Below are 25,220 nucleotides of genomic sequence, written 5' to 3'. Positions count from 1 at the left end.
TCCTCCCTCCCATCTGGGACTTGACTTCTCTTCCACTGAGCTCAGCATCTTCATGTCGCTCCTGTACACTGTTTGCATTCTCGTTCCTGCTCTCACCCGAGGGCGGGCGGGAGCCCTGAAGAAGGAGCTCCCTTGTCCCCGGGGCCTGCAGATGGTCACCCGTCGCTGCCCGGGCTCGGCGCTCGCAGCCGGAGCTGCGGCCGGGCCCGGTGGCGTCTCCTCTCCCCTGCCCGGTGCCTGCGGGCGAGCCCCAGCGGCGCTGGAAGCTCGGCCGAGCCGGCCCGGCCTGGGGCCGCTCCTGGGCCCAGCGGCCCCGGGCTGGCGGCAGGGCAGGGCTGAGTGCCAACGGGACGCCGGGGAGCGCGGCCACGGCGCGGCCCCGCGGCGCTGCCCTCTCCCCGCCCGGCAGCGCTGAGGGGCACGGCCCCGGCCCGGCCCGGCCCCGCGGCGCTGCCCTCTCCCCGCCCGGCAGCGCTGAGGGGCACGGCCCCGGCCCGGCCCGGCCCCGCGGCAGCGGCAGCTCGGCCCGGCCCGGCCGGGGCTGGGGCCGCGCCAGCGGCGTTACCGGGCTGCCGGCCAGAAGGGAAAGAGGAAGTTCCCGGGTTTCTTATGCCTTTAACGTGTGTTTTTCACAGAGGTGTGTTCAGCTTTCCAGTGGATGGAAGCTTTGCATCACTTCTGTAAATGATTCCCCAAGCAAAACCACCACACAATAGCCAGAGCCTCAAGTTCACCCGGTGATGTTGTGTAACCTCCATGATCTGAAGAAAAGGATTTCCTTATTTTCTCTGTAGGAAGGCTAACATGCTGCCCCCCTTTTTTTCTAACTGTGATCAAGATAATGTGCAGGGGTGAGGGGAAAAATGCCACTCGTAATCTGATTCTGCTAAGCTTATATGAGTTCCTTTCTTGCCTAAGTAACTCTCGGTGCCATTTTCTTCCCCACTTCGTAGCCTCAAAGAGCTGAAGACATCAGCGATGTACATAATCATGGATGTTGGTTGCAGGAATCATTCTAGGTCTTCATTGTTGAGACCTTAATATTCTCTACTGTGTGAAGAAAATAAAGAAAATTCTACCTCCAGTTTATTTTTAGCTTGGCTGGAACATAGCAGCAAAGGGAGCGGTGTGATTTTTCTCATTGGCTTGTTGCAGTGCATCGTGATCTGGCTTCAGAGGAACTTCCTCCAGTGCCAGCATGGGAGGAGGTGGGAGGTGAGTGGGGCTGGGTTACCTGGGTCTGTGCACTTGCTGTTCTGCCCCACTGCTGTAAAATAATAATCGCAGCCCTGGGAGGTTAGAAAACAGCATACATGGGGTTGTGCTGTGCCCAGAGCACAGCGTGGGGCCTCTGACGCAGAGGAGCAATGTGGTCAGTCCCCATGACCAAAAACCACATCTGAGAAAGCCCCAGGTGCCGTGACCTGCCACATTGGGTTTCACTCATTCTGCAAAGATTCCAACACCCTGCCAGGCCCTGGATTGTGCAAAGAATCCAGCCCCCTGCCAGGGCCTGGTGAATGCAGTGCCTGGGCAGAGCAAAGGGTTTATTTTTTATTTTTAATTTATATTTGATTTATATTTTATTTTATTTATATAAACACAAAAGTGCTGTGTTTAATGTGTGCTGTGTACTTACCCTCACACCCTTCCCCCCTGCCCTGACCCTGCTGTTGTGCACAGAGGCAAACCTGGGCTGTGCTGAGCACAAGGGCATCCCTGGTGAGCCACATCCCAGCTCGGGGCCCCCCTCTCTCTCCTCTGACAGATGAAGGGATGATGAGCTGCTGTACCATCCAAAACTCTCTGCTTGTGCTGGTAAAATTGGAGAAGAAACCGTGCCCCACAGGCTGCTGGGATTTGTGGTGGCCCATTCATTTGCAGGCAGGATCCTAGCTCAGAGTGAGATACTGCTTTCTTCCATGGGAGGCAATTCAGTGACACAGAATTTTCCAGGCAAAAAGATGGGATCTGCCTGTTTTAGCTTGGGCTGTGTGTAGACTTGCATCTGTAACATCTGCAATTGAGATCTGAGACAATTGAATCTGCCTAATTGTTGCTGTGTGTATATGCTGCATGTGTGCCAGCCTGGATTTATACATCCTCCCTTCTCCTTGCTCCTGCTGCCTGGGGTGTGCTGTTTCTGCCACAGTTAAATGTGTCATATTTTTATTGAATAGCAACGTCCCAACTGAAGAGATAAATACAACATAGGCATAATGAATCATGGACTTGCTCAGCCCCAGGAGGCTGGAGCAGGCCAAGGGATGAAACACCATGGTCTAACTCTTGTTTTCTTCACTTTTGCCAGCGAAGTGCACCCACAGGAATTCAGAAAACAATACTCATCCTGCCTGCGCAAGAATCCAAGGATCCTAAACGGGCCAGGAGGAAAAGCATGTGCTGGGGACAAGAGGGTCAAGTGGCATAGTTCTCTCTGCTCAACATCCCTCTCTGAGGAGGGGTCTGGCTGCTGCTGCTGCCTGGGGAGCCTGGCCGGGGGCTGGAGGGCACTGATCTTACCAAAAAATCCGTGGTCAGGCTGAACATGAGCCTCTAATGACACTCCCACTATGAGAAGAATAAATGAAATGAAGAATACAAACAGAAGTGCACTTGTGCACACAGTGCAAGCCTTTCCCTCTGCTCAGGGCAGGGCAGGCTTCAGGACAGATGTCAAAAGATAAAGCCTGACTGGGGAAGGACCAGAGATGGGCAGCAAGGAAGAGTGGAGGACTTGGCAACATGACCTGTGAGAGCAGGAGGAATGAAGTGGCATTGGTTAACCCAGAGGAAGGAGGTCTGGGGAGACGAGTTAAGCCTTTAAGTGTATAAGACTGTTAGGTTGCACGTGGCTATCCAGTGACAAAAGACTACCACAGAGTAAGGCAGTAAATTGGTCTCCCGCTGGGGATAGGGGAAAATTACAATAATATTTTTGAAAAGACATTGAGATAAACTTTCCAATTGCAGGATAAATAAGGACTGGAAAAGATACCAGTTGGCATATCTCCACCAACAGATGTTTTTAAGACCAGGTTAGACAAACCTCTGTCAAGAATGCAGGTTTTGGCAGCAAGGAAGGACAATGTGCAGTGTTAAGATAAATTTCAGTATTTTTTTGTTAGCTGATTTCACTGTGCAGAAGCCAGAAGCTTCTGGAGAAAATTTCTGCCATTGCACAGGGTGAAGGTATTTGTGCACATCCCGAACATGGTGGGACTTCCTGCAACTGCTCTGCCCAGCATGTGTGGTTTCCCTGCAGTTCAAGGACAGGCAGATCAGGCAATCGGGGAGGTGGCAACTTTTTATCATAAAGCTATTAGAGCTTTAAGCAAAGAGCTAAGAAATTGAAGATGCAGCAAAATATTTTTTAATGTAAAAGCCACTCAAACTCACCTTTACAGGCCTCTCAGTAAAGGAAGGAGTCTTTGAGGAAGATTCCATTTAAAAGCCCCATAAAAGCGTTTTCTATTGTTCTCAACCTTCTAATATTAGCAGGCCCAGAGCATAAATATTAATCACTTCATTGAGCAGCAGAGTGCTGCTCTGTGATGTTTCTAGCACTGCACAGGTAAGTGTGCCCCTTCCCCACTGATTCAGTCATGACTGGAAGTCACACACATATAGCCCAGAAAATCAGTAGTGCTGGGACACAGCAGCCGCAGCTGCCAGTGCTGGGGGTGGTACAGGAGTCCCTGACCTGGCCTGGGATGTGGCTGGGACAGGACAAGAGCATGCTTGGACAAGAGCCACCTTTATATGCTGTTCTTCTTCTGACTCTGCCCGTCTCTTTAGAGTGACAAATCAAGAGGGGTGACTGACTCGCAGCACTTTCCCCTGAACTGCTCATTCTGCAGCATAGGAAAAAATGACTTGGACGAAGATGCTGATGCCAGCTTTGTTCTCCAGAAAGAAGCTCTGCTGGAAGGTAGGAGTCATAAGCCTGAAAAAGCCAGCACAGCTCACTCAGCACAGCCCTCTGGAATTTGGATGCTCTCCCTCACTCCCCCTGTGGTCTCCTGTTGCTGCTTGCCTGGGGGCATGGCAAGGTGAGTGGGTGAGGTTCACTCCCCAGAGGCTCCTGGGCTCCAGCACATTGCTTTTGGTTACCTGCAGATTTTGTAAGAGTTTCCAAGGTAGGGGAAGGGTTTTCTCCACCATGGGTGGTCCCTGTTCAGGTACCTGTTGCAGTTCAGTGGGTGCCCTGCAGCTGGGCCCCACAGATAGGAATGTCCGAATGACCCTTAACCTTAGCTAGACCCCATTGGCTGAGTGCCAGATAGCTCCAGCCCCCCTAGACCCAGACCTAGATAAAAAACCTTCCCGCCATTGTTCGGTCTCTTTTCCTGCATACCACCAGAGAATAAACACCTGGAAAACGAGCCTCTCTCTCCTGGTTTCTGTGGCACTGCTCCTCTGAAGTCCCCAAGGCTGAGCTAGCAGAACAGTTTGGGGGGGGGCTGAAAGAGGGCTCTGCCGCAGGTACCCTCATGGTTTGAAACGTTATTACAGAAAGAAGGGAGGGATGAGCAGTTTGTGTGTGTGTGTGTGTGTGTGTGTGTGTGTGTGTGTTGGGGAAGTGTTACAGTGGTTTGGGGATTTCTGTACTATCTAGGCAGGTGAAATTGTTAAATTATGCTTCTTCCTGCAAGCAGCACAGCACAAGGGGAATTTGAGATGGAGTCAGGGAGCAGCGAGAAGGGGACTTCTGCGAGAGGGGAGTGGGTAGAGGAAAGAGGCAGAAGGCAAGCCCTGTGTGTTCCTGACCTGAAGCCCTGATGGGAAGGGCAGGGGGCTTTTGTGCAGCTCCTTGCACTGACAGCAGGTACCTACCTCCACACCCTCTAAGTACAAAAGAACTGAGAAGATGCTGAGTGAAGGATCTCAGCTCAGGCAAAGACCTCTCTGAGCAAACATCCACATAAACATACCCCAATTAGTGGTAAGTGTGGGCTGGCCAGCTGCCCATCTCACTTATGTCCCTACTCAAGAGAGCCACAGGAACTCATCTGCCTTTGGGTTCAGCTCATATGTAAGGCTTAACTAGCTTTTAAAGGCCAGGAAATGCCCTAAACCACTTTGGCTGTCCAGGAAAGTGTCTGCCTGCTGTGAACCCCCAGCCTCAGTGCTCATGCTCCAAAAGCAGCACTCTCAGCCAAGGGTTCTGAAGGACACAGGATGTGTAAACCCACTCAAGACCCGAGTCCTGCACCTTGTCCAGGCAAGCAGGCTCTGCCTCCCCGATTCTCCCAGGCAGTGCATCAAACTGCTTGCTGGGAACATCCCATCCAGCCCCTCTGCAGCCACAGAGAGGCACCAGGAGACTTGAAAGCCACAATTCTCCCCTGTCAGCTCTCCCTCCAGCGCCTGGCTCAGACTGGTACCAGCTGAAATGGGAGTACCTGGGGAGTGCATGGGGTTGCAATGTGAACCTGAATGCTGTGACAGCTCTGGGGGCTATTTATTTTCTGAGGGCTTATTTTGTGATACTTTATGTATCCTCGCAGGTGTTTCATGTTCTCTGATGTTGGAAAGGCCTTGTGAAGACCTTGCTCCATCCATTCGGATCCATTGTGCGAGGGAATATCATCTGCAGCCAAGGTGGGAGTAATGCACAGTGAGATGCTGATTTTGGACACGGGCTTGTATGATATAACCCCACACCAGATGCTGACTCCTTTCAAGTATGAACCCCAGAAACAGTTTGCTTGCTCTTTCCAGTTAGCATTGGAAGCACAGCAGCCAGGATAGGCACAGTGGTACCGTGTCCTGCAGCCCCAATGGGGACTGGCGCTGATTTAAGCAGGGCATTTGTTGTGGCTTGCATGGCTCAGAGTTTGAGCTTTTATGATCACAATAATCAGGTTGCCTTGCCTGGACCCTGATTAGTACATAGTTTGGGAAAACGTATCGCACGCACTGATCCCTGCTCGTGCTTTGGTTTGATAGAGAAGAGGCCAAAAGTAGTTTAAGGCTGTAGCCAGCTGCAGGCACAGTAGCCATGTGCCCCATTTGCCCCGCTGTGGGCATCCCCGGCGGTGCGGGGGGTGCCCCGAAGGAGCCATGGCCCCGCGGGCTCTCCCGGGCACCACTGAAATAGGTGCTGGGGGAAGCTGCCTGCGGCTCGCTAATGAACTATTGATGTATCTGCAGTGCATATTCGAAACGAGCCCATAGTGACGGAGTTAGATGGCAGCTCTGCCCGTGTCCGTAACGGGGCACGATCGGTTTTTGTGCCTTTCCACACAGAGCTCCCCGAGGCAGGCGGGCAGGGCCGGCGCTGGGGCTCCCACCGAGGGTGCTGCAGGGTGTGCGGCACTTTGTCCCGGCCGCGTGCGGCACCGAGCCGGCCCCCTCGGCTGGGGCTGGGGCTGCGCTCCGCAGCCCGCTGCCACTCGCCGCTCCCCGGGCCGAGGGAGCGCCCGGGCTGTGCTCGGGGGCTGTCGCTCCCGGGCAGCAGCCGCTCCCCCTCCCCGCAGCTGTGCCGTGAGGGGCGGAGGATGAGGAGGGCGACGAGGATGCCCCGTGCCCGCCGAGCAGCCGGGCTGGCGGCGGCGCCTCCCCCGCGCTGCGGCCCCCGCCTCCCCCCGCCTCAGCGCCTTAAATGCCTCGGCCGCGGCAGCAACAAAGGCGGGCGGCGGCTGTGAGTGAGGGGCCGGCCGAGGGTCGGCGAGGCGGGGCCGGCGGTGAGTGCCTGAGGGTCGGTGGTGAGTGAGGGCTGAGGGGCAGCGGGGCCGGGCTGGCCGTGAGCGACTGAGGGGCAGCGGGCCGGGCTAGCGGTGAAGGAGCCACGAGGGTCGGCGGTGGGCGAGAGCTGAGGCGCCGCGGGGGTCGCAGGTGCGGCGGGAGGACGGGGAGGGCCGCGCCCCGCCCGGCCCGGTCCCGCCCGGCCCGGTCCCGCCCGGCCCGGTCCCGCCGCCCTCGGGGGTCTCGGCTCTGGCGTGAGGCGGCCCCCGGGTGTGAGTGGGCTCCGGTGGGCAGCGTGGGGCGGACGAGCGCCAGCTCCGCTGCGGCGTAACTTTTGTTAATTCTTATTGTTTATGTGTATAACCCCATCAGTATAAACTTCTAAGAGCGGCAGATGTGTATGGCGGCGGCTGCCTGTCGCCCCTGCTCCTACTGCTCTCCCCGCTCGCCGGGGCTCTGGCAGCACAGAAGTCCCCGGTGGCTGCGGAGCCCGCCCGGTGGCGGCACTGGGGAGCGAGGATGGGCGGGAGATGAGGCAGACCCCGGCCCCTGCCTGCCTCCGGTTTGTGCTCACCCTTGCCTGAATTTGACAGATCTCTGCTGGCCTGGGTCAGCCCGCAGGGACCCGCCAGTTGTAGCAAGGGATTTAATCTGTGAGTAATTTTAGAAGTAGCCGCATTCGTCTCTACTAGCGCACAGCAGGTCAGGCTGCAGAGAGAATAAATAATGTGTAGTGTGTTTTTTGTGCTGCCGTGTCAGTCTTTCAGGCAAGTCTCTGTTCCTGCATTTATGAGCCCCTGGTGAATCAGGGCAGTGGATGGGGACCAGGGGCTGAAGGAGTGGGAACTGCTGCTGCTTTATGCTGTTTCCATATCTGCTTACTGCAACTGGATCTTATCACTGACAGTGTCAAAACAGAAATATCTGCAAGGGGAAAGGTGCCGTGGCAGAGCAGCTGGATGTAGCAGGCGATTTTCTTGGCTGTGAGGAAGTGAGAAACCAGAGCTGCCTATTAATGTGTGAGGAATGAATCTAACTCTCTGTCTGTGACTCCTCCTTTAGTGGCATACTCACACGACTGCACTTGCCTAAAGATTGGTAGCTAACCTGGAATACTTTTTCTGAGCTGGGATAATTTGAAATAGATGAGAGTGCTGTGATACAAGGCTGCATCATCCTCCTGCTCTCAGAGGGGAGTCAGTGGAAGGAGACCCCAGCAGAATGGGGTAAGTGTACATAAGGTGTGTTACTGGCGGGGAAAGGGACAACTTTCTGTCCTCAGCTTTTGCTGCAAAAACTGAGTACCTTGGTAGTGCATCTTGGAAAGTCCTCCTCACCTCCTGACGTCCAGGACAAAATACAAATACTCATCCCACATGTTTCATCACTGTCCTGGGTCACTGTGACAGGGAAGGTTTAGGTGGAGCTCCAAATGCCTGAGGAGCTCATATAGATATGAGTGATGCTAAATCTTCCCCAGGGGGAAGAATATTAGTAGGAAAAATCTTCCCCAAAAGGCCCCTGGGACAGAGGCCAAGAGTATCTAATGAGGCAGACTTTTCCTGTTAGCTGCAGTTCTTGTGAGAGGGTGAGGGCCTGGGGGTTGGAGTGAGCCCATGTGGGGATCTCAGAGGGCAGGCATCCCATCCCCAGGTCTGCTCTGCTCTGGGCACCTGATCACCTCACCTGGGCATAAACCACTGCTCTGCAGGTGATGCAGCTGCTGAGTCGAGACAATTCATCTATTTTCTTCTGGTTCAGCAAATAAATTGGTTTGGTGATGGTGATGCAGGGATGAGCAGTTCTGTAGTGCCAAAGTGTGTGCCCTGTCAGTGTTGGGGACAGGACAGCTGTGCAAGGCTGCAGCTTGGCTCCAGAGAAATCTATCCACTGCTTTTCTTCTTTCATTTAATGGTTGCGTTCCTTAGGTAAGCTAAATACAGTGGAAGGAGCTGTGTTTTGTGGGTGTAGTGGGAACATTGTGGGGTCCTCTGCCAAACTGTGTGCCTCTGGCAAAAGTGGTACATGGCCTGAAAATGGAGATGCTCACATTAGTGGGCTGCCACATTATCATTGGAACTGCAGTGCTCAGCTGAGCGTGTATGTGTCTCCTGCTGGCAGCAAATGTGAGGTTAGGTTTCAGAAAAGAGGAATATCTGATCATATCTACTTAGTTCCTGGACACAAAATTATTTGTTGATGTGGCTTTGAGCAGGCTGCCCACTCTGGTGGCTGCTGTTTGTGTGCTCTGTAACTTGGTTAAACCCAAAGAGTGGAAATGCAGGTGTATCATTGTTCATGGAGACCTAGTTTTCTAGGGACAAAATAGGTGAGTACTTAAACCTTGTTTTGCAGTGACTGCTGGCAGAGTCATCTCCTGCAGGAGCTGGGAATGCATGAGAGGATGCATGAGAGGAATTAGAGGTGCCAGTATGAGGTGGGCAGGGGTGGTCTAACAAAGGGCAGAGCAGATGCAGCCAGTAAACGTTCTGTATCTTAACTGACCTTGAGACAGTGCTGTGAGAGGAGCTGATCGCTGTGCATGCAGAGGTTTATGTCCCTGTGGCTCTGTCAGAGGACAGGGGGGTGCTGAAGGGAGCTCTGCAGCGAGGGCTGTGTCCCCAACACTCACAGAGGCACCTCAACCACAGCACAGTCTCAGCCAGCTCCTGTCCTGCCCTGGGGGAGCCAGCCAGGGATGGTAATGGGCCAGGTTGTGCTGCCCTTTGCTCTCAGGCTGACTGATATGGAGGATATCATTGAACTCAAGTGCTTTGGCTGCCAGGGCTTCTCCTCACACCCTTACCCTGTTGCATTGGCAGTTTTACCCTGTTGCATTGGCACCCTTACCCTGTTGCATTGGCAGTTTTCGGAAGGGCAGAAGTGCTGCTGCAGTGGTGATTCTCAGCCTGTTCCACAGGAGAGGTTCAGTGGTGTGCACAGCCAAGGGTGAGAGTGTTGTTTTCCTGTGCTCTACTCAACATTCGTAAAGATCACTGTAATAGGTCTGACAGAATTGTTTTCATGATCTTTTTCAAAGTATCCAGTCCTTTTCTGTAGCCCTCAGATTTTGGAAGAGGGAAGTAAATCACAATTCTGCACAGGATTAGCAATCGGAGAGCATTATGAATCAATCTGATACTTTGTCTTAGTCACAGCCCTTCTTAGAACGCTGACCTACATATTACAGCTTTCACTGTAACTGCTTCCCCAAGGACAGGCTTTGCTTCCCAGTGTAAGGTGGCCCAGTGGCTGGACATGTTTGTGTTTGAAGAACGTTCCTGGTGGCTTCAGATGTGCTGGAAGTCTGTGCTGCTTGACTGGGAACTTGTCAGTGAAGTGTGAAATACAAGTGGTTCCTTTGAATGTTCTTTTAATTATAATTGTGCTGATAAAAAAGTAGAAGATGAAATGAGATGTTTTCTGTATAAAGTGCTCTTAGATGTTGAGCCAGCAGGGATCATTGTTATCAGATCCTCTAATCACTTGTGTGATTAAAAACCTTGGAAAAACTTACATGTTTGAGCCACTTGCTTGTAAGTAAAAATGAAGGTTTATTACCTTTCTGAATGTGTGCTGTAGCTCAGCCTTTGGTGAGCTGTGAACCCAAAGCTTTCATAAAATCCCTCCCTGTGGGTCACTGATGGCACTGAATATGAATGCACATCTGCTGCTTCCACTTGCAGATGAGTTTTCCTGCTAATTCCCAGAGCGCCGAGGTGAACGATGATGAAAAGGAGAGTCCAGAACCGTGTCTGCAAAGCAGTGACTTGGCTGATTTAAGGCAGCACTTAAGCCCATTTCTACCTGTCATTATGATTCCAGCTCTGTAGGATAGTCTTTGGTTTGAAGGATGCTGGGAAGCAATGAGAAATGCATGTACCGGTGTGTGTGTGCTTCCCAGCATGTACCAGTAGCGTGGGCCATGGTGAAGCCCTTCTGGGTGGAGTGTGTGTGTACAGCAGCATGTTCACATGCAGATCTTGAGTATGGAGAGTAATTTGGTTCTGTGGGTGTCCAGGAGCTCTTCTGTGGAACCAGAACAGAGGAGTTCTGCCCCGTAGTTTTTTGTCTCAGCAGGTTCCAAGTGGTGCCTTTGCCAAGCTGGGGTTTGCTGGTCCCTCTGCAGCATTTGGAAGGTGGTGCATTTGCTTGGGATGCATGGCTTGGGGTGTCTCTGAAATTAAGAGCTCTGCCACCAAGTCATCCGGTGGTCTTCAGGGTGTGCTTGTGGTGTGTGGCTCACAAGTTCCCACAACCTCCACTCTCAAACAGAGGTTGGTGTGGAAAGCTGCAGCACAGCATCTTGCAGTTTCTTTTTCTATAAATAGCTAAAATTACAAGGTCTGTTTGTGAGATTGGAAACATTGCACGTAATACCTCACCTTCTAACAGTATGCTGAAGTTCAGGGAGGCCTCTGCTTTTCTACCTTGACTCCTGTGCCTGGGAATGGTCTGTCTGTACAGAAGGGAGCTCTGTGCCAGACTGTGCTAACGTTTCTCTGCGCTCCTGATGTGCGTTAGCTCTGGGAACTGGCAGCTACTGAAAATGAGCTGAGCAAAGCTGCTCCTGGTACCTCAGTGCTGCTGAGGCAGTGGAGAGCCGAGTGCCCCGAGCACAGGATGACAGTCAGTCTGGCTGGCTGTACATGCCACACTGTGCCTGGGACTCCTGGGGCTGGTGGAAACTGGAAACAAGCTAATGCTCCCTTCTTTAATATTGCATCCGCTCTGCTTACAGTGGCTTCAGCAGTTTGGATTTTCAGCTGTAAAATTTTGCAGAAAAATAAGAGTTGTTGACAGCAGTAATTAATTTTTTATTATCCATTGCAGCTTGCCCTTTGTGTCTTTGTGGTACAGTGCTTGCTGGTTAGGAGATCAGAGGGGTTCCAATCAGCCTGTGTTCACTGGATTTTCTGCAAGTACCCTGTGTGTGCCAGCAGAGTCCCAAATGTGTGGGGAGAGTGTGGTGACCCTCACTGGGATGGAATGACAACAGAAAATGCCATGGCAGTTGTGCAGCAATGACAGCTTTCTAAAATGGATCTCCTGGGGACTAAAAGACATCTGTGGTCCTGGTTTTCCCCCGGTAATCTCAAGGACCTGCTTCTACCTTGAAATAACATTCAATGTATAACATCAGAGTAATGACGTTTTTGTTCTAAATTTGTTTGTAAGGCAGAATCTTTAGGAAAGGCTGCAAGGAGAGCTCTGTTGCCTGAGCTGCTCTCTTCTGAAGGCACAGAGCATCCCAGAAGCAATTAGTTTATATCTTAAAATAATAAGTTAATAAAAAACTTCTCAGGGAAGATGTCTTCTTGCTGTGAGCTGCATTACCTTGCAAGACTGAAAATTTGCATGTGATCCACTGTTAACTAAGTTGGGTTAAAGTTTATTTATTTGGTTGGTTTTTGTTTTTATCTCCTTCCCTCACAGTTTAGTTCTTCCTAAATTCAAGATTTCACTTTGGTCCATGGATGGATTATCACTGTGTTAATTCTTGGCTATCCCTGTGACCTGACTGTGTTCCTGCCATTCTTTGTGCTTGCAAGGGGTCTTAAAGAAGTAAAAAATTTAGATGTACAGGATTGTAATTGTTGGGATAAAATGTCCCTGTTGGTCTCATGAGACCTCACTTGGAGGGCTGCACCCACCTGTTCTGGGGTCCCCAGCACAGGAAGGACATTGGCCTCTTGGAGCAAGTCTAGAAGAGGCCACCAGGATTATTAGAGGGGTGGAGCACCTCTCGTGTGAGGAAAGGCTGAGAGAATTGGGATTGCTGAGCCTGGAGGAGAGAAGGGATCAGGGTGGCCTCACTTCCAGTGCCTGAAGGGAGCCTGCAGGACAGGTGGAGAGGGACTTCTTACAAGAGCCTGGAGGGACAGGACAAGGAGAAATGGCTTCAAACTGGCAGAGAGTAAGTTTAGATTAGGTATTAGGAAAAATTCTTCCCTGTGAGGGTGGTGAGGGCCTGGCACAGGTTGCCCATGGAAGCTGTGGATGCCCCATCCCTGGAAGTGTCCCAGGCCAGGCTGAACAGGGCTTGGAGCAGCCTGGGACAGTGCAAGGTGTCCCTGCCCGTGGCAGGGGTTGGAACAAGATGATCTTTAAGGTCTCTTCCAACCCAAAACCTTCTGTGATGATTCTATGATACTTTATATTTTTTGGGGTTTTATATATATTTATATTTGTCCTTCTCCAGCAGACCTTCAGTATAAATAATTGTCAGGGAGTTGGGCACTTTTTAAGTGAGGTCCATTAGCAGAAATGCAGCAAAGATGGAAAAGTTGTGTTCTGGCTCCTCTGGGCTGGTATTTCACAGGCAGTTCTGATGAATACTTTATATATTTTATGAGAGTCTGGAAGGTGCTGGATGGGTTTTGCTCTCATCCGGATGATGGTGTCTGTGAATATGAAGCTCATTTCTTATTAACAGCCGTTCTTGCAATCTTGAAATCAGTTTTTCACAAATGCTTATGTCCATGAGTGTTGCTTTCTTGGGAAGATCATCAGAGTGACTGGTTAACAAATTCCAGAGCTTGATAATGTTTATTTTGTGAAGTCTGTAGGTGCCTAGGGAGCTGCCTTGCACCTTTCTGAACAGAACGCATTGTGGAGGGAAACCTCCTCCCCAGGAAGGGATGTGTTATGACTTACTTCCAACTAATGCTTCAGGGGCAGGTTTCAGTTGGATGGGGGGTATTCCCAAAGGCAAAAATGGAATTGGTAGAAATAGGTGTTGCTTGTGCCTGTGACATGAAAGGGTATTTTTAGAGACAGGGGAGTCCCCAGTCAGACAGGAAGGAAGAGCAATGGCTGGAATGCCTTGTGTGATGGGTCAGCCAGACTTTCTGCTAATGGGACAAAGTGAGGGATCACTGGCATTTTTAGGCTCTTCAACTTTAATGTAATGCTTGTTTAAAGAACAGCTGTCTTGAATCCTGTGGTCTGAGCAGCTACCTGAGGATTGAGTAGTATGAAAAGGTGATGGAGCCTTGGAGCTGGGCAGTGGCTCCATGTGCTGTGTGCAGGGACCACTGCCAGGCTGCTTTACCAGAGGGGTCTGAGCAGAGCACAAAGGTGGGGGAACCGTGTGGATGCCATGTAACTTTCTGTAGATTTCTCTGCTGATTTTCAGAGCAGTTGTTACTTGTATCTTCTGGTTCATTTCTTTATAACATAGTGTGGGTGAGGAGCGGCAATTATTTTAGGTTCTGTGGATGTGGCTTAGCAATTTCAAATGTGGTTAGAAGTGCTTTTTTAAAAATTGAGGTGAACTCCTTAAAGTCTGCACCTGAGGTAACAGTCAAATTAATTTTCAAGTGTGATATAGCTCCCCTCTCAGTTTTGGAAACTTCTTACCACTTTGTAAATCACTTTGCAAAAGACACGTCTCTTTCAGATGAACTACACGTTCCAAGGTTAAGAAGCTTACCTAATTATTAGGGGAGTGCAGTTGGGTAACTATTTATTTATTAGATATTCATGGATGAATTGTTTAATTAGACAGATAACCATATGCTTGCAATCTAAGGAGAAAAATTCAGAGAAGTTAATTAAGGAATGGTTAGAGAATTTGATGTCAGAAATGGTGCTAAGTTTCAGCCTGGACCCTCTCAATTAAAATTAGTTTAGTTCATGCTGGAAGTGAATGGAAATGAAGGAAATTCAAGCTTACCATGGCTACAGATGTGGGAGTGTACCAAGGTCAGTAATGCATATTAACTCATAGTTTTAAAATTAATTTCTGGCACTAATTAGGCTTGATTTTCCCCCTCTGTCTTCACGCTGACAACACTCCGGAAGCCTCTCTTACTTGAGGTATTGCAGAAATACCTTCCCCCCGCCTCTGGCTGTTCCTTTGCGACCTCTGAGCTGAGATTTGACGCTGGGTGAGGACAGCACTTGGAACCCTGCAGGTGATGTTGCAGATGCTTAATTGTGCACCTAAACATTGTCTTGCTGCTGCCAGAGCTTCACATCCGTGAGGTGTTCTCAGGCGTGAAGGTCGTGTCCTGCCACACGTGGGGTGTGACCCAAGGACAGAAACCCTCTGCCTCAGTGGGGTGTCTGCCTCCGAGGCTGCGGGGCAGGAAGGGGACGGCTCTGTTCCCGCTGTGTGTACCAGCCGCTTGTCCTGGCTCAGCCGAGCCTCAGACCGCCGTGTGCCAGAGCCCGTCTCGCACCTCGGCCGGGAGCTGATCCGGGGCACAGCTCATAGAACCAGTTGCTGCTGTCAGAACATCTCTGGTCTTCCTTCCCACATTCTACGCACGTGGATTTCCCCTGGTTGCTGTGACTCCCTAATCTGGAGGAAAACAAACATGGGGTGTGGTTAAACGCTAAGCAGGGCTCCCAGTAAGTGGGGGAGCAGCTGTGTGTTGCCAGCCCCCCACATTCTCCTAGGTGCTTCTGCTGTTCTTGGCCAGCTGGTGCTGGAGACTGCAGAGTGGTGGTGATGATTTTTGGAGAGTGTGGACCCCCATGGCTGCCCTAAGCCCACCTACCAGGGTTTCAGTAACCACAGGCTGTGTTTGTGGCTTGCTTTTTCCAGCACTGGCTGTTTTTCTGAAGTGGAGAATTTGGGCTATGTGAGAAGGTGATCATATCCTGCTTCCCCTCCTCTAGATTGCCCCACTGGAGTTTTAATGCTGTGTCTTACAGTCCTGAAGTTGTTTTGGAGCATTTCCTTTGGCCAAATTCCTGGTTAGCCATATGCTCCTAGAAACCTTCTCATCCTTCTGGTAATGCTCCTTGTAGCCCCCTTCAGCTCCTGCCAGATTGCTAAGCAGCCATCTCTTAGACAGCTTTCAGTCTCTCTGGTCGTTGAGCATCTTTTAGCCCTCCCACATCCTTGGCTTTCTTTATCTTGGGTTTCATGAAAACAAACTCTTGGGAAAAAAATCCCAAACTAAAACCAAAAATACCACAGTGAAAACCCCTACCCACTCTCCAAATGTCCAAATACTTTCTGCCTCTTTTCTCTGTAGTTGTGTGTATTATTTTTCACAAAACTGAATTTAGCTGTTGGTGTTACCAGTAGTTCTAATGAATTTTTTTTATAGCCAGTTACCAGGAGACTATTAGCTGTGTGTCTGTGTCAAAAAGTAGGTGTAATGGTTCAGAGCAGATGAGCTGCAAAAACTACCCCCTTAAAAAAGGCCTGTGGAGAAGCTAAGTTGGTGTTGCTCACTGGAGGAAGATTCTTTGTCTCTAGTTTGGGGAGGAGGCTCAAGGAAATTCAGTTCATCTTGAGCAAGATGCGTTTGAAATGAAAATATTGGTCTTTACAGTACCTGGGGAAGGCAGTGAGAAAGTTGGCAGGTGTGGGAAAAGGATCCTGCTGGAGCATTGCTGGGACGAGGCTGTGGCTGGGTGAGAGGTTGGATCAGCCATTAACTTGCACAGGTCATCATTCTCCATGGCCATGGCATAGCTCCTGCTTGGGCTGTGGGGCTTGGCAGTGTCCCTGTTGCTGCATCTTATCCTGGAGACATGCGGGAGACCAAGTCCTGCTTCAGCTTGCCTTGCAACAGGTAAGCTTCTCTGTTCCTGCAGCAGGTCCAGCAGCAGGGGATTTCCTCTCTAGGGAATCCCATTAATGTCCTGGCAATTGTGTCTGTGTTTACCCAGGCCCGTGGCCAGCCTAGCAATCAGTAACTGGATTTTCAATTCCTACCCTTGTTCTGGGTAGCAGAGGTTGAGGCCTGGCAGCAGTGATCACATCCATCTCAGATCCCTGACTAAGGCACTGCTTGAGTGCCTTTGCTGCTCTCTGTGTTCTTGGTTCCCAAGCCTCTCTTCTGCAGAAGGGATGGTTTTGGGTTTCTTGCTCTTCTGTGGTGCTGCTGAAGTTTCTGTATTTGCACAGAGCCAATTCCTCTGAGATGATGATCATTCTTCTGTTGAAGCACAAGCTGCCAACTTAGAGAATTGATTGCCAGTGATCTGCAGTAGCCCTTGACTTGTCCTAGAATTTGCTTTAATAAAAGGGAATAGATCTTTAATGAAAGTGGAAGTACTTCTGCATTTCTCTGAAAATACAGAGAGGGTTGCAAAGCCAGACTCTCAGAAGGCAGGACAGCTTTAACATTATACAACCCAAATCTGACCTCTTTGCACTGCAGGTTCTGATTGTGTGGTTCCACAGTTGCTGCTTGGCTTGATGCTGCCTTGCTCATTGTGCATAATTGATCTGTATTTGTAGTTGTTAGGTGGGGTTTTCATTTTCCTTTTTGCAGCTCTGAGGTTGTGCTTTACTTGTGTGCTTAAGCCCTGCCCCAAGAACAGAAACACAAGTTGTCCAATAGGCTCCTCCGTGGTGCTGCTCATAAATGTCTGAGCAGCTGCAGTTCATGGTGTGTTTGTGGGAAGGCAGCTCTGTAAATGGGGAGCTGAGGCGTGCACAGGGTAGTCAGCCAGATCTGGGTGCTCTTCGGGGAAGCTGCCAGGAATTCTCTCCTCTTAATTTCTGATGTCCATGAAGTGCAGTTCTGTGGCTGAGAGCTCAGCCCATGTGCAGACTTGATCTGTCTGTCCTTCTGCAAGGGTCTGGCAATAAAGGATGTGAGAAGTTTATTTTAAGGTTTGTTTGATTTCATAGCAGCTGTAAAAAAAACAAGGCAGGAATCACTTTTTTGTCAACTTTGGTTTGCCTCTCATGAGACTGTCTGGCTTTTGTACCTTATTTACTACACCTTAAAGAAAATCTGCTGTGAAAAGCCCCACCCAGGTAGAACGTTTTTTCAGTACTGTCATCTAGAGAGTGCTTCTGCTGTGTGAAAGGAGTATGCTGTGACAAAATGAGGGGCAGGATTAGGTCTTTTTCGTGTGTTTTATGGAGAGGGGAGAGGGCTGGGCTGTCCACCACACCGTCTCATCCTGCTTGAATCATCACCAGGTAGTGCTAATGAAACATTGTCCTCCCTTTGGAGCCTTGGTGGGGAGACTAGGCTGTGCAGACAGGATTTGTTGGCTGGTTGACACCAGTGACCAGGGCAACCATGGGCTCTGCCAGTGGCCCAAGAGCAGGTATTTATTTGCTCCAGTCAGTGCTTTTCTTCAGGCTTGTTCCTAGCCTGCCTTCCAGTCCTTGCCTTAGTGGTCTTCATGGACCGGTCCTGGTCTGAAGCTCTTCAGCATCCCATTCCACTTCTGGTCTGTGATGATGTCTGGGTTTCACATCCTGCTCCCCTGTGTCTGGTAGACCTGCTCCATTCTGGCTTCTTTGTTCCTCACATCTTCTCATCTGGCTGATGTGACCAGAGAGTACTGCTCTCCCTGCCAGTGGTGGCACTGTTCGTGTCCCTGCTCCCCAGCCAGTGTCTCTGCCCTCCCAGCCATGCTGGCCCCCAGCTGAGCCTCTGTGCTATCGGGCTTGGGGGCATTCCTGGCTGGTGCTCTGCTCTGCAGAGGCTTTAATGATTTTCCATTTAATTGTGATTAACCTGATAGGCAGGGCTTTGCTTATTGCAGTCAGGAAGAGTGGTGGTGGCAACATTTCTAACTTTGGGGTGAATCAGCATTAACAATTAAGCAGTAAACAAATACCATTTCTTTTACAAGGCTACAGACAGCAGGATGTTTTCCTCTGCCAAAGCATCCATCAGGCTATTGGTTAAGCTGTAGCTGGTAAGGTGGGAAGGAGAAATAATTCCTCACTCCTAGAAAAAAGATAAGTCCTAAGTCTCTGTTGACTGCCAGTGGGAGGGATGCAGAATGACAGAGGAGGCTGTTGCCTCCTCCTCCTGGTCCCACAGTCTGGTGATTACTGGCTGTTAGTGCACAGACCTGTCACATTGGAGCCTGGCTGTTACCAGAGTGCATTAAATCCCTTCAGGCAGACTAACTCTGGGCTGGTATTTAATTTACAGCACTCTCCAGGATCTTTCCCGATAGATCCTCTGTCTTAGGAGGGAAGAAGAATTAATGATAAATTAATGAAGACTTTTACATTGTTCTGAATTTGGGGGTAATTTTAGGTTCCTACTTAACCTTGTCATCTTTCAAGCTTTTGCCTCTTTTAGTAATTACCTGCTTGTATTCCTGATGGTTAAACTTGCCATGTAGAAATGCTGTGTTGATGAATTCCTCAAATTCTGGTTTGACCAGAAGGCAAGGAGGCCTGATCACTCTTGTGCTCATGGCTTTCAGAACTAGTGCTGAGAATTCAAGCTCTGCCAAGGGGCACTGCCCACCCTGCAGCTGGTGGCTCTCAGCACCCAGCGTAGGCTCTGTGCACATCTGGGAGGTGCTGGGCTCTCAGAGGTGCTCCTGAGCAGGCTCTCTTGCTGTCCTGCTTTGCTCAGGGGTGCATGTCCCCTTGATCCTTTTGTCTCCCAGAGATGCTGGTGAATATTTTTGAGCATTTTGCCCTGTTAGCAGGAAGGAGTGGGTGGATGGCTGGGAAGCTCCCTTGGCCCCAGCCTGGCTGCTGTTCTTCCTCTTACAGCTCTGTGGCTGCCCAGGCTCTGCCACAGCAGAAGTTGTATTGCCTCTGGTGGCATCTCTGGGCTCACTTTCCAGTCATATAAAGGCAGGCTTCAGCAGGGAGCAGGTAGCCAGGGGTGGATTGTTGCATGTTTTTAAAACTGCTGCCCTGAAGAACTGCTGCCTAGCTGGACAACCACTGTGCTGGCCTTGTTCAATTGGCTGTGCTTCTCTCCATCCCTTTTACCTCCCGTTTGCATCATTTTTCTCACTTAAATGCACCCTTTCTGCAAGCCACAAAGGCTAGTGTGAACACACCCTGCAGCAAGGGGATCCTGCTGAGCTTGCAGGCAGGGGACTTCCTAGCCTAGCATGTGAAAGTGCTGGGGCTCTGGCTCACCATTACTCATCCAGCCTTACAGCTGTCCTGGGGGTCTGCCTGTGCAAATTTCCTCACTTGCTGTGATGGCTGACCCCTTGTTCAGTGAAGTGCTTCTCAAAGATGCAGCTATGCTGAGCTACTGCTGTAGGCTGGCAGACACCAAGAATGTTGTTTTTCAGTCTAGCAGGTAGCTGTTTCTGGTTTTTCCCTTTTGACCTAACCCTCAAGTATCATTCTAGCTTCACTCTCTCACCTGGCAGGAAACTTCACCAGCCTACCCTGGTGGGACCTCAGTGCTTGAGGTAGGGCATTGTATGCCAATGTCTCTTTGCATGGGCAGCACCCCTCTTTATAATCTATTCCTCCTTTCTTGCTTTTTACCTCTCTTTTTCCCCATCTTCCTCCTTTTCTTCATCACACAAAATGTGTAAAGCCTAAGCTTACCTTTTTCCCACTGGTTTGCTTCCCCTGCTGTGGTACGCTGCTGTGGGTTAGGGTCCCTTGGATGGTTCCAGCTGGCAGTAATTTGGGATATGGACATATTGGGACCTCTTACTAAGCTGTGAGTGCTTGGGGTCCCTACTGAGAGCAGAAGTCTGAGCTGCTGGACTCAAGGTGGAGCATATGCCAGGCCATGCACATACACTGGAAACCTGCCCAGGGCAGGATAATTATGGGAGGCAGTGTTTCCTCAAGTGGACCTTGTGCTCTTGCTTGCTAAACAGTCTTGTGATTAATATCTTATTTAAGAGGATTTTATGACATGTGCTGTGGTTACACAGAGTTTCTTTCAGAAATAGGGGAGAGGTTAGGAATATAAACTCTGTAAAGGCTCTTTTGTGTTTCCAGCAAGGGTCACCAGGTAATTGCAGTGCATCACTGCTCTGTGTCAGAGTAGGCAGTAGGTTTTGCTATGGATGGTTCAATGGGAGACGGATCCTTGAAGGGCTTTGCACATGTTTTTGTACAGGCTGCATTCTTAAGATATCCTTAGGGACCTGTAGCCCCATCACTAAGGGTGAGTTCTTCTGCCCTGATGTCAGCATTACCAGCTCACCCTGGCTCCTGGCATTAGACTCTGGTGAGTTCTGTAGCCAGCAGGTGTTCACCAGAAGATTTTGCCTTCGAGGCTCTGTGTGGTGTTTTACTCAAGTAATGTTTCTAGCTGTCAGCAGCTTGATTGTTGGCCTTATCCAGGACACACACTATGGACACAGCACTATCTGCATGCTCTGAGTGTTTCCGTGCCACTGCTGATTTGCTGGGTGGTCTTGGCTGGTGGCTGTAGTCTCCTGTCCAATGGTTTCTGACCAGTCTGATGTGGCTGTTTAACATCTTTGCCCTAATTTCTTTCCTAGGCTAGAGAACTCAATTAAAAGGGACATGGGAGCATGAAGAATTGCATGGAGAGAACAGATGTGCTGCCCGTGGTGGTATCTCCTACAGCTCTTACCTGGCAATCTGCTGCTGCCTGGAAGGGATTGACAAGAACCTCTGTGGACAGCAAAGGAACCTGGAGATGAAGGTGATGAAAATGGCTCTTAATCCTTTTTTCCCCTGCCCCCTTTATCACTTCAATATCTGCAGCAAGAGCAGGGCTGCTGTCAGCATGACAAGGCCACATACATTGAGGCATGGCTGTTTGCACTGGGGCTATCTTGTGTTACATGCAAAGCTGGAAGGATAGTAAAGAAAACAGGCAGGGTTCCCTGATACTCCCTTAGCAACTATCCTATATTTCTCTTTTAAAGCAAAATAATACATTTATTCTGCTTCTTGTGGGAGCCCTTGTAGAAGCTGTCATGTATTGGCTGTGCACCAGAGATAAGAGTCTGATATCCAGTGTATATTCTGACTTGCATAAAATGAATGAGATGCGTACTGGGGCTCATTTTGGTAAAGCTTTCCCTAGAAACTCTTTGGGGACATTGCCTTTGGCTCTAGGCTAGAGTAATTAGCTGCCTACTTACATAGCTGACCTCTGCTGATCATGCCTGAAATGCTGCTGTTGGGGGTGCTGCTGCTTTTCCTATCACACTTCCCTGCTGGCCCCTTATCACAGCACTGCAGTCCTTAGGCTGTTGCCCTTGAGGATGACAAGCATCATGTGAGCCATTGCAGTGACTGGTGCTGATGCTGGGACCTCCCTTTTTCTCTCGTGCATGGAAAAGCTAACTTGCTAGGAAACACTTCTGGAAGCAACTGCAAATGTAAGTATTGGGTTTATGGGTCTTTTAATGCGTAGAGAAGGTTTGGGAGGACCTCACTGTATAACTGCTTCTCTAAATATTTAACTTGCTGGCATCAAGAGTGCCAGCTGTTGCTCCTTACTTCCTCTTCTGCTGGAAACATGCTAATGTTCTCTTCTCCACTTAAAACCTGATCTTCAATATGGAAAATGCACCACCCTTTCTTACTTTCTGGCTGAGCAACACTTCTCTCTCCCAGTGTTGTGTTACCTTTAGCATTGCAAATTGTAACACTTGGGCAAGGGTAGTGGAGACCCAGCAGCCTGCTTGCCTAGGGCCTGATGGACTTCTAATCCCAAAGAGGGCAGAGAGCAGCCAAAATCTGCTCAGAGGTCAAGACAGAGCGTATGGAGCCTGGGGAGCATTAGCAGGAGTGGGAATGCTCTGCTGGATGTAGGTGAGTAGAGAAGAAAAAGCATAGCCTTTGCCTTGGGTATCTCTGGCAGCTGCACTTTTCGTGGGGAAAGAAGAAAACTAAGCAGGAGACAGCTTGATTTCTGGTTAGGTGGGATTTGAGTGGAGAATAAAGGATTAAAGAAGCAGGTCTGCAAATCCTCTGCTGCAAAACTTCTTATTTAGGTTGTTGTACAGACACAAAGATTTTTTCGGTTCTGTTTTTCTTCTTGTTCCTCTGTGGAAGTCTGCTTGCTGGACAAAGACGTGACTTGGGATGTGATGGCAGGTGAGCTGCTGAGGTGGCTGGATCTCATGTGGACATGGGAGCAGTCCTCTCGGAGGCTGTGGCAGCACAGGGCGCATCTACATGCATGTGCAAGGCACAGATAGGCAGCAGGACTGGGACTGCTGGCCTTGATTAGGTGCCTGCCTTTGGGACAGCTGAAACCCAAGGACAAGCTGACCTTTCAAACTCACATACATGTTTTGTGTGGAGATATTCCTTCTCTTAATGAGCATTGGTAGCACTGAAGTGTCACCTTCTGCTTGTGCCAGAACAAAATCTTGAGCCCCTTTTGAAATTCTCAGAAGTCTTCCTTGTCAAACCCAGCCCACTGTTACTAAGTCTGATTTCAGACTAGGGAGGTCTGGTTAGGCCTGGCTTGCAAGATAGCAAGGCTGCTGGAGGAGGTTGGATAGTTGAAAACCAGCAAAGTGATATATTTGGTCTGTAACATCTGTATCTGTGTCCAGCCTCTTCTCAGCAGTTACATTGTTTTATATGTTAATATCTGAAGTGGAAAAGGGACTTTCCTTTGAAATAGGGAAGTAAAACCAAAAATAGGCACACACCCTCCTTCCATGCTGCGCCTGTGTGGGAGCCTCTGACCCCTCGTGCTTTAGAAAGGGGCAGAGCCTGCCTGTTGCAGCAGAGGGTTTGTTGTGTGTTAGGCACGGACAGGCAGAGGAGAGGATAGGGATGTGCTTTGGTGTGTTCTGTCCAGGTTTAGGAGTGGTTTTCCAAGGCGAGTGGACACCATCAACAAAGTCTTCGACCATGTACTGAAATGTTTCAGGATATCCCTTCAGGATAATGGGATGATGCACATGGAATGGTATTGTGTAAGATTAACAGCACAGTTAATTCTACTTGTGCTGAAGTGCAGTGTGAAGTGCAGCTTGTCTTGGCTGCAGTTTCATGTGTGCTTTGGAGGAGTCCCACCAGTGCTGTCAGTTTTGGGCAGCTGTGTCAGGAGCTGGGTGTTGGTGTATGGGGCTCTGTGACCTCTTTCCACACTGCTGCCTACTCTGTTGCTGTGTACTCATGGCTTGTCCACTCTCTGAGGTCTGTGCTGTGGCAGGTGACACTCATCTCACACACTGCTTTGCACTTGAACTATTTTGTGGGACTTGTGCACAAGCTCCAAAATGCCTGGGTGAGCAGGCAAAAGCCCAGAACAGACGCTGCATGCAGTGGATCTGGGAGAGGTGGGGGGGGAAGCTGACCAAAACTGAAGATAAGGGAAGGACTTCCAAGAAGAAAAGTTAGTGGAGGGTGGAAGGAGAGCTGGTGGTAGGATCTCACCAAGGCAGGAAGGCAGCTTCTGGCTGCACTGTGGGGAAAGGCCACAAAAATTAGGGCATCCCCTTTGTGCTGTGTGGATGCTGGAAGGGATGTGAGGGGCCTTAGGGGAAGATTTCCAAGGAGGAAGAGGAGAGTCCTGGAGATGCAGACAGTAGGAAAGCACCCAGTTTCTCGTGGGTAGCACCTCCAGCGTTCCTCCCCTGCTCCACGCAGCGCTGTGCGTCGCTGGACTCTGAACGCAGCCCTTCACGAACCACCGTGCTTGGCGATGGGCGCTCAGCACCAGCGTCGCTGCTCGGCGGGGCCGGGGCAGAGCGCGGAGCCCGGGGCCGCTGCTCGGCGGGGCCGGGGCAGGGGCTTTGATCTGCCCTGGCAGCAGCAGCGCCGTGGCCACGTCCAAGGCTCTGGGGGAGCCGGCACCTCCAGACGAGTGTGTGGGGAATTTCTGCTTTGCCCCCCTACTCTCACGCAAATGATTTTTCACCTCTTTGGGCCATAATCTGCCGCGATCTCTGAAAGAGCTCTGATGTTCAGTCAGCTTTTAAAGACCTCCCAAAAACGGCATGGGAGGTTTGCTGCAAGTCTGTGTGTTCTTCCTGTTTGAGATGCCTCCAGATATCTCCAGAAATCTTCCCCTGTTTGAGATGCCTCCAGATAATGCTGTACAGAGATCCAGACAAGATAAAGAACCTATGAACTAGAGCTGGCTTACAATTTTTTGCCTTGTACTTTGGGGAAAATACCCTTAAATTGCTGTTCTAGCAGGCTTCAGATAATACTCATCAGGCTGATGCATTTTAACTAGTGATTTCTGTATTTGTTACTTTGGAGCGAAGAATAAAAATTCAGAGCTAATGCCATGTGAAAGTAATTTCCCTTGACAACATACAACTCTGGCCTATATGCGTGTTGGATGGCTTATGAAAAAGCTTTTATTTCTGAAATGTCACTGTATTATGAATGCATTATTTCTTAACTCAAAAATAGATGAGGCTATGTATGTAAATATATAAGTACATTTATTCATTATAAATCCGAGAGAGAGGACATGTTTCAAAAAAAAACCCAAACAAAAACCAAAAGACAAACCACAAGAAGACCAGTGAAATGCAAATTAAAAATCCTAAAATAGTTTATGACAACTCTGCTAGGCTGCTCTTTGTTTTCCTTTGCTTTAATATTAAAGTGGCTCTTCCTACATGAAGAGTTATTCTAATCAGCATACCCAGGGCTTGAGGATTCTCTACCAGTTTAGGCTCAGGGAATACAGCACGATAACATGAGGACAGAAAAAATATTGTGTGCCTCTTGTCAGGAGATATCCAGGACTTTTTACCTTCAGATACTTGTGCAAGCTTAAAACACAGTATGGTAGCAGCCAAGTTCCCATCCTGTTAACCTGGAGGGGAGTTTGTGGAGAGGAGATAAGGTAAGTTGCTGTTAAGGATCCTTTTGGCAGGAAAATGAAGGAAAGGGGAGATGAAAAGTC

General features: G+C 49.8%; 1 protein-coding gene across 3 annotated transcripts in view; it reads left to right on the top strand.

The window, feature by feature from the left end:
* Positions 1 to 6,569: 6,569 nt before the first annotated feature.
* The window catches only part of ST6GAL1 (ST6 beta-galactoside alpha-2,6-sialyltransferase 1), a 44,002-nt gene continuing 25,351 nt past the window's right edge, over positions 6,570 to 25,220 (top strand). The window contains exons 1-2 of one of the 3 annotated variants that reach the window (XM_068201330.1): positions 6,570 to 6,689; positions 20,860 to 21,026. The gene's annotated coding sequence lies outside the window, so the exon portion shown is untranslated. Of the gene's footprint in view, positions 6,690 to 20,859; positions 21,027 to 21,577; positions 21,712 to 25,220 lie in introns of those variants that run through there. The other 2 variants (XM_068201333.1, XM_068201331.1) reach the window with 2 other exon arrangements.

The sequence above is a fragment of the Anomalospiza imberbis genome, chromosome 10 (genome assembly GCF_031753505.1).
Source record: "Anomalospiza imberbis isolate Cuckoo-Finch-1a 21T00152 chromosome 10, ASM3175350v1, whole genome shotgun sequence".
Classification (NCBI taxonomy): Eukaryota; Metazoa; Chordata; class Aves; order Passeriformes; family Viduidae; genus Anomalospiza; species Anomalospiza imberbis.
Note: the sequence above shows the minus strand (reverse complement) of the source record. Positions and strands in the feature narration are given on the sequence as shown.